The 14,483-nt window shown below is 37.4% G+C and overlaps 1 pseudogene; it reads right to left on the bottom strand.

The window, feature by feature from the left end:
• Window positions 1-5,863: 5,863 nt before the first annotated feature.
• LOC116591170 lies at window positions 5,864-7,172 on the bottom strand (annotated as a pseudogene).
• Between the last annotated feature and the right edge of the window lie 7,311 nt (window positions 7,173-14,483).

Raw genomic sequence — 14,483 nt, 5'->3', positions numbered from 1 at the left:
ACTTTAACAGATCTGAACGAACCAGAGATTCTTCATCCAAAAGTTCCATTTAGCTACATTTATTTCAAATCCTCCAAATTTCATGTCTCGATATTATAGCAGCTTAAGGATGATACAAAATCCACGTGTTAGGCAGGAAGGCAAAGTTACCTAGAGACAGAACTGACACAGGACACAGTGATTGTTTTCATTGGTCCTCTGCCGTTTAGTGCTGGGCTGCATGTCAGGCCCATTAATCCAGGCACCTTTTAGTTTCAGAGATTGCTGTCTTCTGTGTGTCTACAAAATCTTGTTGGTGAAACACTGAGTTACAAATTGAATGCTGTTACTTTTGGCAATCTGGAGAGGGGTCAGGTTGAGAAGCCAAGACTATAAAACAAATACGCGCCCTAGGGATGTGTGGTGTCCTAAATAAATGTATTCTGCAGTTCGTTGCCTCTGGGTAACTGCCACAGGGCTGAAACGCTCCTGGTCGCGTGCTCTGCCCGTTTACCCTGGTGAGTAGATGTGGCAGTGAGGAAAGGGGAGAAGTGCCATTAAGAAGAAATTAAAAATTAGTGTAATATTTTTGAAAAAGTCACCCTTTTTTGAAAATAGAGCATTTTGATTCATAGGCAGCACTATATATAGCACTGCTTGGTCCTGAGAGCTTTGCCTCAGTTTTCCCATCTCGGAGGAATTTGAAGTTACCCTGGTTTGCTTACTCACCCGATTCTCTTTTTTCCTCCTTTTCACTGATCTTCCTTTTTCTCATATCTTAACTTGCCAATTATTTCTCTCCTTTTTTCCCTCTCTTCCTTGACTAGAGCCCAGGTGAGGGGATTGTTGCTTTCAAAACGAGGGATCCCTCTGGACCGTTTAAAGTGTCTTTAAAGCTGGAATGTCATAGCCTCATAGACATATTGGAAATGTTATTTTGAAGATACTCTAACAAATCTTTAAATACTAGTGATCTGAGTTCTTTACAGAGGAGTAGATTCAAGGCTGAGAGGATTAAAATTCATATTCAGTCATAAATACCTTGTATCCATTAGGAAAGTCCAGAATTATTAGGTCACATTTCATCAGCAAGTCATATTGCTATCTTGAAAGAAAATTTAAAATATCACCAGTTTTTCCCTTTATTTTGAGATATACTTTCCACCACCTATTTCAAATTATGAACTTTCATAATATATTTGCTTCCCACTCTCCAGAGTTCTGTTTCTCTTCAAGTGGACTGATTTCAAAACCATGGTTTTTTTTTTATTATTATTAAAAGAATTCAGTGACTTCCAGTTCTATCACAAATATGGCTACAATAAAAATGCTTACTTGGTGGCTTTTTACTTGATTCACAAAGCAGTTTCCAGAAACCAATAATGTATGATTTCCTGTGCAGCGCAGTGAGCAACAGAACGTTTCATCTGCTCAGTTGATGTTTGTGTGCTCAGTTAACCAGCCCTTGCGTGCTCTGTCTATTCCACGGGTTACAGAAATTTAAATACAGTAAATGCTCTATGACAGTGCTGATGTTGTGGAGTCAATTCATTTCCTTGAGTACAAGATCAGTTCACAATTACTACGGGGCAGTCCATACAGGGCATCGTAGCTGGCCATTAATTAAGCAATAAGACATGACAGGCAATATATTTCTGGGCCATTTAACATATCTCTTGAGAGATTTTTAAAGCAAGAGGCTAAAGGTCAAGTGACTTTAACCACTTGAGAAGTTCACTGCCAGGATTTTTTTATGACTACAAGAAAATTTAAATATGAAATATGGAAACTAAGACAAACATGGCGATGTTTTAGGTATAGTTAGGAAATCAAGTCAAAACAAAATTTAAAAAATGAATTTATGCAGTGATGTACATTGTGCTGTGGTTTACAATCTATAGTCTAATTTAATTTTCCCAGTGACCTTGTGAAGGGTCCATTATCTCTATCATACAGTTAAGGCTTGGAAGGCTCAGAGCAATTTTATGGCTAAAATGTTCCGCATTATGACATGGAATTCTGAAATTAAATATTACTTTATTATAAGCTCTTCAAGCATTGTTCTCCCCAAACCAAACTCCACCTTCTTTGGATGAAAGCAGAGATCTTTTTAGAAAACATGGCTATCCTGTGGGCTACTGGAAAACCACTTTTCCAGAACTCATGGCTCCTTTTAGTGAGTCTTACAAAAATTAATAACAGAGTTCATTAAATAAATTATTAATCCCATAAGTCAAAGAATAAATATAATGGCAGACATGTTAGGAAAACCATCTGGAAGAAATTCTTGAGCTTCACGGACAGTATTTGAGGTTTGTCTAGAAACTGCCCCACCATGCTGAGATTCTTTCTGGATAACATTGTCCTACTTATGTACCTTATTGCATCACCCATGGCTCAGACATTTGTCCACATCTGTCTGCTCAATGTCATGCTCAACCCCTATTCAACAGAATGTATATGCACATTCTATTATTTTCTTATTGTAAAAGGAACACGATCAGCTCTCTTTTAGAGTCAGTTGTTTAATTTTACTTAAGTTATTCCCGATCCCTCTCTCAGCCTTTGGTGTTCCTTGAATTTAGCCTCTCAAGTCTAACAAACCCTCTTTGAGTTTTTCCTGTTCTTTTAATGCCACCTTCCCTCTTGTTGTCCATAGGGATACCCTGATAAGCAGATCTCTAATTTCATTTTATATCCCAAGTGCATATTATGATGCTCAGTAATTGTTTCAATTGCTAAATTGATGCATGAATTATTTTACCGATCTAAAATTTTCAAATCATACCTAAATGTTAATCAGGACAGAATGTTATTTATTTATTTATAAATTTTTTATTTTTTATAAACATATATTTTTATTCCCAGGGGTACAGGTCTGTGAATCGCCAGGTTTACACACTTCACAGCACTCACCAAAGCACATACCCTCCCCAATGTCCATAACCCCACCCTCCTTCTCCCAACCCCCCTTCCCCCAGCAACTCTCAGTTTGTTCTGTGAGATTAAGAGTCACTTATGGTTTGTCTCCCTCCCAATCCCATCTTGTTTCATTGATTCTTCTCCTACCCACTTAAGCCCCCATGTTGCATCACCACTTCCTCATATCAGGGAGATCATATAATAGTTGTCTTTCTCTGCTTGACTTATTTCGCTAAGCATGATACGCTCTAGTTCCATCCATGTTGTCGCAAATGGCAAGATTTCATTTCTTTTGATGGCTGCATAGTATTCCATTGTGTATATATACCACATCTTCTTTATCCATTCATCTGTTGATGGACATCTAGGTTCTTTCCATAGTTTGGCTGTTGTGGACATTGCTGCTATAAACATTCGGGTGCACGTGCCCCTTTGGATCACTACGTTTGTATCTTTAGGGTAAATACCCAGTAGTGCAATTGCTGGGTCATAGGATAGTTCTATTTTCAACATTTTGAGGAACCTCCATGCTGTTTTCCAGAGAAAACAAGCTGGTTGCACCAGCTTGCATTCCCACCAACAGTGTAGGAGGGTTCCCCTTTCTCCGCATCCTCGCCAGCATCTGTCATTTCCTGACTTGTTGATTTTAGCCATTCTGACTGGTGTGAGGTGATATCTCATTGTGGTTTTGATTTGTATTTCCCTGATGCCGAGTGATATGGAGCACTTTTTCATGTGTCTGTTGGCCATCTGGATGTCTTCTTTGCAGAAATGTCTGTTCATGTCCTCTGCCCATTTCTTGATTGGATTATTTGTTCTTTGGGTGTTGAGTTTGCTAAGTTCTTTATAGATTTTGGACACTAGTCCTTTATCTGATATGTTGTTTGCAAATATCTTCTCCCATTCTGTCAGTTGTCTTTTGATTTTGTTAACTGTTTTCTTTGCTGTGCAAAAGCTTTTGATCTTGATGAAATCCCAATAGTTCATTTTTGCCCTTGCTTCCCTTGCCTTTGGCGATGTTCCTAGGAAGATGTTGCTGTGGCTGAGGTCAAAGAGGTTGCTGCCTGTGTTCTTCTCAAGGATTTTGATGGATTCCTTTCTCACATTGAGGTCCTTCATCCATTTTGCGTGTATTTTCGTGTGTGGTGTAAGGAAATGGTCCATTCATTTTTCTGCATGTGGCTGTCCAATTTTCCCAACACCATTTATTGAAGAGGCTGTCTTTTTTCCATTGGACATTCTTTCCTGCTTTGTCGAAGATTAGTTGACCATAGAGTTGAGGGTCTATTTCTGGGCTCTCTATTCTGTTCTATTGATCTATGCGTCTGTTTTTGTGCCAGTACCATGCTGTCTTGATGATGACAGCTTTGTAATAGAGCTTGAAGTCCGGAATTGTGATGCCACCAACTTTGGCTTTCTTTTTCAATATCCCTTTGGCTATTCGAGGTCTTTTCTGGTTCCATATAAATTTTAGAATTATTTGTTCCATTTCTTTGAAAAAGATGGATGGTACTTTGATAGGAATTGTGTTAAATGTGTAGATTGTTTTAGGTAGCATAGACATTTTCACAATATTTATTCTTCCAATCCAGGAGCTTGGAACATTTTTCCATTTCTTTGTGTCTTCCTCAATTTCTTTCATGAGTCTTTATAGTTTTCTGAGTATAGATTCTGTGCCTCTTTGGTTAGGTTTATTCCTAGGTATCTTATGGTTTGGGGTGCAATTGTAAATGGGATTGACTCCTTAATTTCTCTTTCTTCTGTCTTGTTGTTGGTGTAGAGAAATGCAACTGATTTCTGTGCATTGATTTTATATCCTGACACTTTACTGAATTCCTGTACAAGTTCTAGCAGTTTTGGAGTGGAGTCTTTTGGGTTTTCCACATATAGTATCATATCATCTGCAAAGAGTGATAATTTGACTTCTTCTTTGCCGATTTGGATGCCTTTAATTTCCTTTTGTTGTCTGATTGCTGAGGCTAGGACTTCTAGTACTATGTTGAATAGCAGTGGTGATAATGGACATCCCTGCCGTGTTCCTGACCTTAGCGGAAAAGCTTTTAGTTTTTCTCCATTGAGAATGATATTTGCGGTGGGTTTTTCATAGATGGCTTTGATGATATTGAGGTATGTGCCCTCTCTCCCTACACTTTGAAGAGTTTTGATCAGGAAGGGATGCAGTACTTTGTCAAATGCTTTTTCAGCATCTATTGAGAGTATCATATGTTTCTTGTTCTTTCTTTTATTGATGTGTTGTATCACATTGACTGATTTGTGGATGTTGAACCAACCTTGCAGCCCTGGAATAAATCCCACTTGGTCGTGGTGAATAATCCTTTTAATGTACTGTTGAATCCTATTGGCTAGTATTTTGGTGAGAATTTTCGCGTCTGTGTTCATCAAGGATATTGGTCTATAGCTCTCTTTTTTGATGGGATCCGTGTCTGGTTTTGGGATCAAGGTGATGCTGGCCTCATAAAATGAGTTTGGAAATTTTCCTTCCATTTCTATTTTTTGGAACAATTTCAGGAGAATAGGAATTATTTCTTCTTTAAATGTTCGGTAGAATTCCCCCGGGAAGCTGTCTGGCCCCGGGCTTTTGTTTGTTTGGAGATTTTTAATGACTGTTTCAATCTCCTTACTGGTTATGGGTCTGTTCAGGCTTTCTATTTCTTCCTGGTTCCGTTGTGGTAGTTTATATGTTTCTAGGAATGCATCCATTTCTTCCAGATTGTCAAATTTGTTGGCATAGAGTTGCTCATAGTATAGAACAGAATGTTATTTAATATCCAATTTGATTCTTTCATCCAGGCTTTTTTTAGCTTCCCAAACTCACTTTTACTTTTTTAAAAAAATGAGACACAACCAATTTTATTCGAGTTCCTTAAAATTTATACTCAATATGTTGTTTCTAAAATGCATGTCACCCATTATATAAAGTTTTTTTTTTTTTATTTCATCTTTACAGTTTTTTCATCTTGTCTTCATATAGTTCTTCAGTAGAGTCCTGAGTTGACCAGTTAGGAGCCTCTAACATACTGCTCTGATTATTTCTTCTCAATACTCATGGCCAACATCTGGCTTCTAAATGAAAGGCTTTTGGCCTTTTCAATCACTTGCTGATTCAGGCGAGACTGCTTTGTTTCCCATACCACATGACCTAACTTAGAATCAGTCTTGACATCCAATCTCACATTCATAATCAAATTTATAATCCACCTCACATTCAGTTTGTCTGCCAACATGTTAATGCTGATATATTGGTGGATGAGACAAGAAGTCTCAAGTATGAAGAGAGGAGCATTTTCAATGAAATTCAAAACAACCCACCAAGAAGAAGTGATTCCCAAGTACTGACTCACAGTTCCTCAGCTTTTTCGGAGCTCCATCAAACCCAACGTTAACAGATAATCATTCAACAAATTCTGTAATTGGGTCTTTATGTGTCTAAGACTCCTACTGAATAACTTTAACTAGATATTTTAGCACCTGCTGGTGTTTTCAAACATCTTTGTTTGTTATGATGGGTGTAGTCAAGTAGCACAGAATCTGTGGACAGATCATTTATATTACATTAACATACTGTTGCTGGTTAAGGAAGAGATCAGTGATGTTATCACACCTTTTAGGGTGGTTGAAGAAAACAAAGTGAGACAGATGGGCAAGACATGTTTGCTGCTGAAGTGACCGAAATGGAGAGCTCATAGAATTATTTTCTGTGGTCTCTCTTAACCCTGTAAGTCTTCCATGGAGGCACCCCAATTCCACATTAAGATTTGGAGGCCAGTTTTTCCCAGAGTGAATTCAAAACATTTCTATCTGTTGCTGGAACTAACACTCTAAAGAAGTAAAGCTATACTGCTGCTCCAGGGTAATTCCCACATTCATATTGGACTTTTGCATGCCTGTAGAGTGTATCTAAATATTACTGCCTAAAATCATGTTTGTCCATCAGTTAGTCAAACAGCCTCTGACCATTGCTAGTTGACCCCATCTGCCTTGTAGTTTCTGGATCAAACCTATTCACCATTGGTTCCATCTCTGCCTGAAGCTGTTTCAGTTGTGCAACGGCTGTGGTTCTTTATTCTTTCAAAGCATGTAGAATATGATCAGAATAAAGGTTTTTGCATACATTCATAGCAAAGCCCACCACGTCAGTATCACTAAGAAGATCAAATTTTCCTTGTAATTTTTTTTTTCCCATTGTGTATCTCTCCTACAGCGAGAAACTTGAGCAACGGGAAACTTTGTGGATCCGACAAGGGTGCCATGCAAGTAGTCAAGTCATCCTCCACCGTCTTGCTATGGAAGAAGCTGCTTTCACTCTTAATACACCTAGAGTATTTTTGTTAAATTTCCATTGCTTTATTGAAGCAGTTACTTCTGTCAGCTTCCACAAAATACCACTCACTTGCCTTATTTTTCTTCCAATGATTTCCTTCATTCCTTTATGCATGTTTATTGAGGATCGGCTATGCTTCTACTTTTTTTTTTTTTTTTAATGTGATCAAGATTATATTTTTTTTAGCAGTACTCAGTAGCTTTTTACTCAGTTAAAATTGTTTCCAGATTCTGACCCTACATTATTGCTTAGTCTTAGTCTCCAAAATTGTATAGTATGTATGTATGTGTGTTTATATGTCTGTGTATGTGTATGCACGTGTGTATTCCTAGATATACTCTGCAATGAATTTACTGAGTCAGTTATTGTTATGCACAAGACAATTAAAAACAAAAGAATTGTCCTTTGGTCACTCTTTTGGTCAAACTCTTAAGAAATATAAATGGTTTTATTTTATCTCCACTGGCTAAAATCAAAGGAAATCCCTGTACATTTTATCATTTAAACCTGGGCCAGTTCAACTGAACAATAACTGAGGCTTGAGTTTTCAAGAGGGGGTTTGATTTGCAATGTCAAGGGGGAATAGCTGTTTCTATAGGACACATATTTGGCAGGATGTGTGCAGTCCAGCAGGTGCTGGCAAGACTTCCTTTGGGACTGAGAAGAGTGTTTGCCTGAGAGAAAAGCCAACCTAAAGGGAAGACCACCTGAGAGACAGAGAGAAATAGGCTGACTTCTGATGTCATCCTTCAGACTTTAGGATCTAGCTTTGCTCCCAAACCAGTTCTTATTATTAACGATGAGAGCCAACATTCTTTGTCTGTTCTTTATACCAGTTTGAATTTTAAAATTTTATTTCATTTTTTGTCACTTGAAACTAATATAATAAAGATAAGATGTTCATAAAATTTACAGATGAATTGTAGGTATCAAATAAATTACTTTCTCCAAAGTGTATGATCTGAGATATTGACCTAGTACTCATATTTATTCTGTAGGAAATAAATTTTACTTTTGAAAGGATTATTTATATGTTGGGTCCCTCATATTTTGGAATCTCTGCCCAAGTTTGGAATTATGTAGACTCTAGTAGGTTCCAGAGAAGTATATACAAAAACTGGTAAAGAAGAAAGTATTTTCAAAATTCAATATGATTCTGTCCTCATTGATGTTCCCAGGGAGAATGATATAAATTACCACAAGTATATGAAACCAAATCAAGCCCATCTCTTCATATATACATTTACGTGTTGAAGTAGGTTTCTAATAGTTTCCTCAGAGCTCTGTTTTAAGGTGGATTATATAGAATGTTTACCACATGTTTTTCATGGTTTCACTGTTAAGGAGGAATTTCAGCAGTCAAATTACCGTGTCATATAAAAATTACTCAACAAAGTCTTCTTGTGGAAATCTCAAGCAAAATAGTGTCTTTATTGAGGCACTGTTTGAGTGCTACTTCCTGTTTAAATGAAGTTCCATGGAAACCATGCATTTTGAGGTCCAACATTGAGACCAAACTTCAAGGTGTATTTTGTTCATCTTTTCAAGGCATCTGACGTCTGCACAAATATTAAGCTTTTATCCTTCGAATGCTTTTTCAGGTCATTTCCAGGAAGCCGTGATCTGCTATATTACTGCAGATGGCTGTCTCTAATACACCAATAGTTATTAAAGGCTCAAATCATGGGTTCTTAGATTTCCCCCACATTTTTTCCTCTTTTTTTTTTATTTGTAAAAGGCTTCTATAGGAATTACTGTACATGCACAAAAAGGCCCATTTAGAAAATAGTTTGTGAATCCCCATTCTGTACAATAATGGTCCATATAACTGTATTAAGTCAGTTCCTTTAATAGGGAGAGTGCCTTTTTAGTTTGTGAGAAATCTGCCCCTGCTGAGATTTGAACCAGGTACCCTTGGATCTAAAAGCATGTGCTTTACTCTTTAGATAAAGTGAAATCTTCTTAAAAGTGTGTGTGTGGAGGGGAGAGATGGGAGTTCTCTTTGACTTTGGAGCCATTTCTTTGACAATTTTATTTTTCTTTCTGAGTTACTTTCTCAGTCTCTTCCCTCCGTCCTTTGTTTTACCTGTTCTAAGGTCTTTTTTCATTTGATCATTTGGCTGGTGTTGACCTTTAAAAATAATGAATATGACCCTCTGCATCTAAGACCAGCATTTAATATCTAATAATGACAATGTTGTTAAACTAAAGAATCTATACTGCCGGGTTTATACTGCTGGGTATAGCTCAAGTCTGCCAGGTCCCAGCCTTGAGCTAAAGAATCTCTAATATTCTCCCAGTTCTAAGAATTCATGAGCATAAGCTATTTGTGTCAGGTTAAACATGGAAACTTTTTACCCCCATGGAAGAAAAATGATCAGGTGGTCCTTTGTATTTGCTGCTTTCTGTGTATGGCCTGATGATGGCCATTTTACCAACAGGGCTTCTGGAATACTCTTCTTAAAAGCATATTTTCATAATGAAAGAAAAATTTAACTTTCTGTATTTTCTGAGTCTTATTATATATGCACTAGCTACATTCTAACGGTCCTGTCATTTGCCACCTACCATCCTTTCCTCCCTTGCAGATCTCCTCATGTTCAATAAGGTTTAAGGAGAGAATTATAGATACTTAGGAGCTTTTATAAGATGAACTTGTTTTTTTCCTCAAAACTAGATTGTGTTCCAAGTGTTTTTTAAAGCAAAATAGAGTGTAGGGATTCCTAATAAATAGATCAGATGGGATAATAGACTATAATATTGCAGTAACCAAAGTGATGCTTCCTCCTCCTTTGTCATAGCAGAGTTCCACTGAGATTACAATAGTCATGGAAAACCAAAGTTTAGATTCTTAGTTGCCATTGTTGCATCCTTAAACACTTCTTAAATGCTCACAATATGCCAGGTGCTTTATGGAACATATAAAGACTAGCTCTTGCATAGGAGAAAAAGGTTTATTCAAGGGTGACATTGGACACATTGTAATTACTCCCACTGGAGCCATATGTATAACAAAAAGTGTTTGGGTACAAAAAAGAATATTTAGCAAGGCATGTTTTCTTTTTGTTACCATGCCAGCCCTAACTGTTCACCCATAACTAACTGGTAACAATCCAGATCTGGATTCAGTTGTAATTTTTTCAAGGTGAGAATATGGTAAAATTTTCTTATTCCATAGTATCTTTGAAAACTGGTAAAGTCATGTGGATTCTTTCTTGGATAGTCAACATCAGTCCAGACCTAAATTCCTGCAGTCACTGTGTATTTGTCCTTGAATGAAGCCACCAGCAATCACTAGGAACTTGAAGTTCAAAATTGACCTCAAATCAGGCAGAGTCCATTGGAAACTGTTTGTGTTAGAGAGTAATACTGGTTCTACACTAGACTGGGAGGCAAAATATAAACATAAATACTGTTTAATTACCAGTAGTCTCCTTAGAGTCAGACCCAGTTAATTACACAACACATATATGAATGTCCAGCAAAGTGCTTGCAATGTAACGATAATTCAATAAAGATCTGTGGAGCAAAGGAAGTTCTGAGAACTGTGATAAGAAATTATGAATCATGATCCCCTACCACAAAATATGAAATTAACATTTGCAAACCAGTTAAATTGATAATTGCAAAGTGTGGGGTCTGAATTTCTATTTCCCTGACTTCTGCTTTTACATACTATAAAATGTCAAAAATAATTTTTCTCTCAGGGTCAATATAGACACCATTAAGTTTTAGGGGCAATAAGAAGTTTCCATGGACTCTCCTCAAGATATTGCTTCAACTGTTTTCTGAAAGCAATTTTTCTTTTTTTTAAAGGGAGAACATACAATTTCAGTAACAGAGATAAAGAGTTTCAGTGCTTTATTGTAATAATTGGAAAAGTTAAAATAAAAAGGTTTGCTAATTTCTTTCTTAATCCTCTGGGGCCTGGATATTAGAAAGTAGGAAGGCACTGGATGCCTAAAAGAGGTAAAATAAATATCACTGAAATGTTGCAGAAGTGAAACAAAAGTGACATTAAATTTTAGACTTCTTGCTTCTGCTTGAAAAGGTAAATGTAAAAGTTGCGTATAGTTATTTCAAATAATCATGAGGACTCCAGTTAAGAATCTTGGTCATTTTGAGGCACCTGGGTGGCTCAGTGGGTTGAGTATCTATTGAATGTCTGACCTTTGATTTTGGCTCAGGTCTTGATCTCAGGGTCGTGAGATTGAGCCCAGCATGGAACTCCATGCTCAGAAACTGCCTGTTCCTCTCCTTCCCTTCTGCTCCTCCCCCTGCTCAAACACACTTGTGCATACTCCTGCTCTCTCTCTCTCCTAAATGAATAAAAGCTCAAAAAAAAATTTTTGGAGGGCACCCGGGTGGCTCAGTGGGTTAAAGCCTCTGACTTCAGCTCAGGTCATGATCTCAGGGTCTTGGGATGGAGCCCCACATCAGGCTCTCTGCTCAGCGGGGAACCTGCTTCCTCCTCTCTCTCTGCCTGCCTCTCTGCCTACTTGTCATCTCTGTCTGTCAAATAAATAAATAAAATCTTAAAAAAAAATTTTTTTTTGGTCATTTTATAAGATTGCACTTGCCCGTTAGGTAGCCTAAACATCAAGGAGCACAATTTTCTCCAGGCAGGGATTACGGTTTCACCATCTATAACTGATGTAATCAATACTTTTTTTCCACCTTGAACTCTTTATTAAGGAAATATAATTATCAGTAAACATCGTCTACAGAAAGAGACATTTACAACTTAAAGTTGTAAAAATGGCTGCTTCCACTGTATATTCCTTTTATTAATTGGCTTGTTGTCCTCTACAGTATAGAGGAAAAATGGAGAATCCATAGGGTGCACAGGAATACAACTCCATCTCCCTTCTACCTGTTATCTCCACTCCCCACCATCCTCACCTTATTCTCAAATCTCTTGTTTTCTGCTCCTTGGATGAGATCTCAAGCAAGTATTATAACTTTTCTGGACATCCTTAGATAATAAATCCTACAGTTTGCGTAGAAACAAGTTCTCACAGTTCCCATTCATGGTAACATTAAGAATAATGTGAATTTCACAAAAAATCAAAGTTTGGTATTGGTATTCTAGCTTGGTATTGCTTTAGGTACAGTGCAAGGGAGAGGAAGAATGTGATTCTTCCATCTTTGTTCCTTATCCTAGATGCCTCCACCCTGTATCTACTTCCCTTGCTAGCTGAGGTTTTTAATCCTTCTTACAGACAGATAAGGGAAAGAAGTCAGACATAGTAAAGATCTTATTTGATGATATCGACTTAATCCAAAGATGTTTTTCTTAGGAAGGATAACCCAGATTCCTAATTCTGATTCTCCCAAGGGTGATTTTATGAATTATTTGGAGACTACCTCATTGAGATGCTCTGTTTGCAACTATCTCATACAGTGAGGCCTCCCTTTGAGCAGCTGCTTGCAACTTCAGTCCTCAGGGTATGGGAGGTCCACACCACAGGGATTCTTGCAGATGCGGTTCTGTCATTACTCCAGAAATCCCTCTTGGGAAAGTCCTTTTCTGGCGGTCTCAAGTCTGGCTCCTTCACGTGGTCCACATTTGGTCCATGGGTGAACTCATGCCTTTGCTTTTGCCAAGTGAAGCTTTTTCTCAATGTCATCAATTTTCCTTGCTCTCCTGCTAAACAGACATTTCCAGTCATAGTCCTTAGACTTTTAATCTCCCATGTGCAGGTCAAAAGCCACCTGATATGAGAAGAGACACTGTAAGCTCTCTGCAGGTGGTCCCTTCTACCCTGACCCCTTTTTCACAGACAGGGAAAAATTCAGTAATTTTCCCCAAAGAGATTCTTTCTCCAGAAATATTCATTTTTCTTGGTCTTTTCAGTCCACAAATATCCTCAAGGATAGTGTTAGTGTAAGAATTAGAAAACTGGTTCTTAACCATCTTCTTTTAAACATCTTGCATAAATGATATAGGCCATCATTTTTGAGTCCTCCTCATCCATAATATTTATTTTCCACGTGTGGCTAAAACTAAAAAAGAAAGATTTACTTTAACATCCTGTTCTGATGGTTGCTAATTAACTTACCTTTCTTTTCTTACTGGAGACATCTCCCACAAAACTAGAGCTTCTGCCTCTCTGTGGTTAAAAACGTCTAGGGGAAAAGATGAGGTCAATTAGATGGAAATATACTTCATCTCTATTTACTCATATTTCTAGATTAAGACTCACCTCTGTTGAGATGATGTTAAACCACATTGTTTGTTCTTCACCCAATTTCACACAAATTTGGAGACAAAGACCATGACATTCTCCAGCCCTGGGTTCCTGTGTCTATTCTTTGCCCAGGCAGAAGTCATGTCATGCCTTATGCCTGGTCTAAGTGCTGGTACACAACATTCAGCAAAGATTGCCATAAACTCTTAATCTCTGACTAAACCATTTTCTGGGAGTCAGAGGCAGTACTTCTTCTCTCCTTTTGGTCAGTTCTTGCCACTTTAGACCACTTTGGAAGTTGTTTTGTTATCCTTTATGCTTATACCAGGGGATACTGGTTGTACAATACTCAATTACTACAAATTTATGCTTTAATTAATCCATCCAGAAATTCTTTAATTTTATTTCTGAAGAATGTTAGGGACTCCAAGATAAATAAGAAAAAGTAAGACAACTACAAAAAATTTAATGTAGTGTATAATCTATGGAGCGTTATAAATATATTCAAGGAAAAATGCTCTGGATATTGAAAGCAAAGAGGTTCACTTGTAGTTGACAGTGCTGAGACCCTAGGGAGGACTTCTAAGAAGGAACTTTATTTCATGTGGGCCTTGAAAATAAGGTAGCAAATTTTAATAGGAGAAATGTTATGCCAGATTGAGAAAACAGCATGGATACAGTTAAAATACTGGGGCATATTTTCAGTAAAATCTTTTCATTGAATATAATATACAAAAGGGAAAAAACTAGAAAGGAAGACTTCTGCCAGACTTGGGAGACTCATAAATGTCAGCATTAGAGAGACTTGACTTTATTCAATAAGGAAAGCATATAAAGGATGATATTAAAATTTCTGAGGAAGAGTATTAATTTTTAAATAATAATTTAGGCACGTTAAATTGGTGGCAGAAAAAGTCAAAACTAATAAATAGAATGTGTGTAAATGGAAAATGGAAAGTGAACATGAATTTATGAAGGCTCTGTTCAAGAAGCAATGAGTGAGTATGGTGACAGGAAAAGAGAGAGGAGTGAATGTGGGAGGAATGTTC

The sequence above is a fragment of the Mustela erminea genome, chromosome 1 (genome assembly GCF_009829155.1).
Source record: "Mustela erminea isolate mMusErm1 chromosome 1, mMusErm1.Pri, whole genome shotgun sequence".
Classification (NCBI taxonomy): Eukaryota; Metazoa; Chordata; class Mammalia; order Carnivora; family Mustelidae; genus Mustela; species Mustela erminea.
The sequence above is the reverse complement of the archived record's forward strand: the minus strand, read 5'-3'. Positions and strand labels throughout refer to the sequence as shown.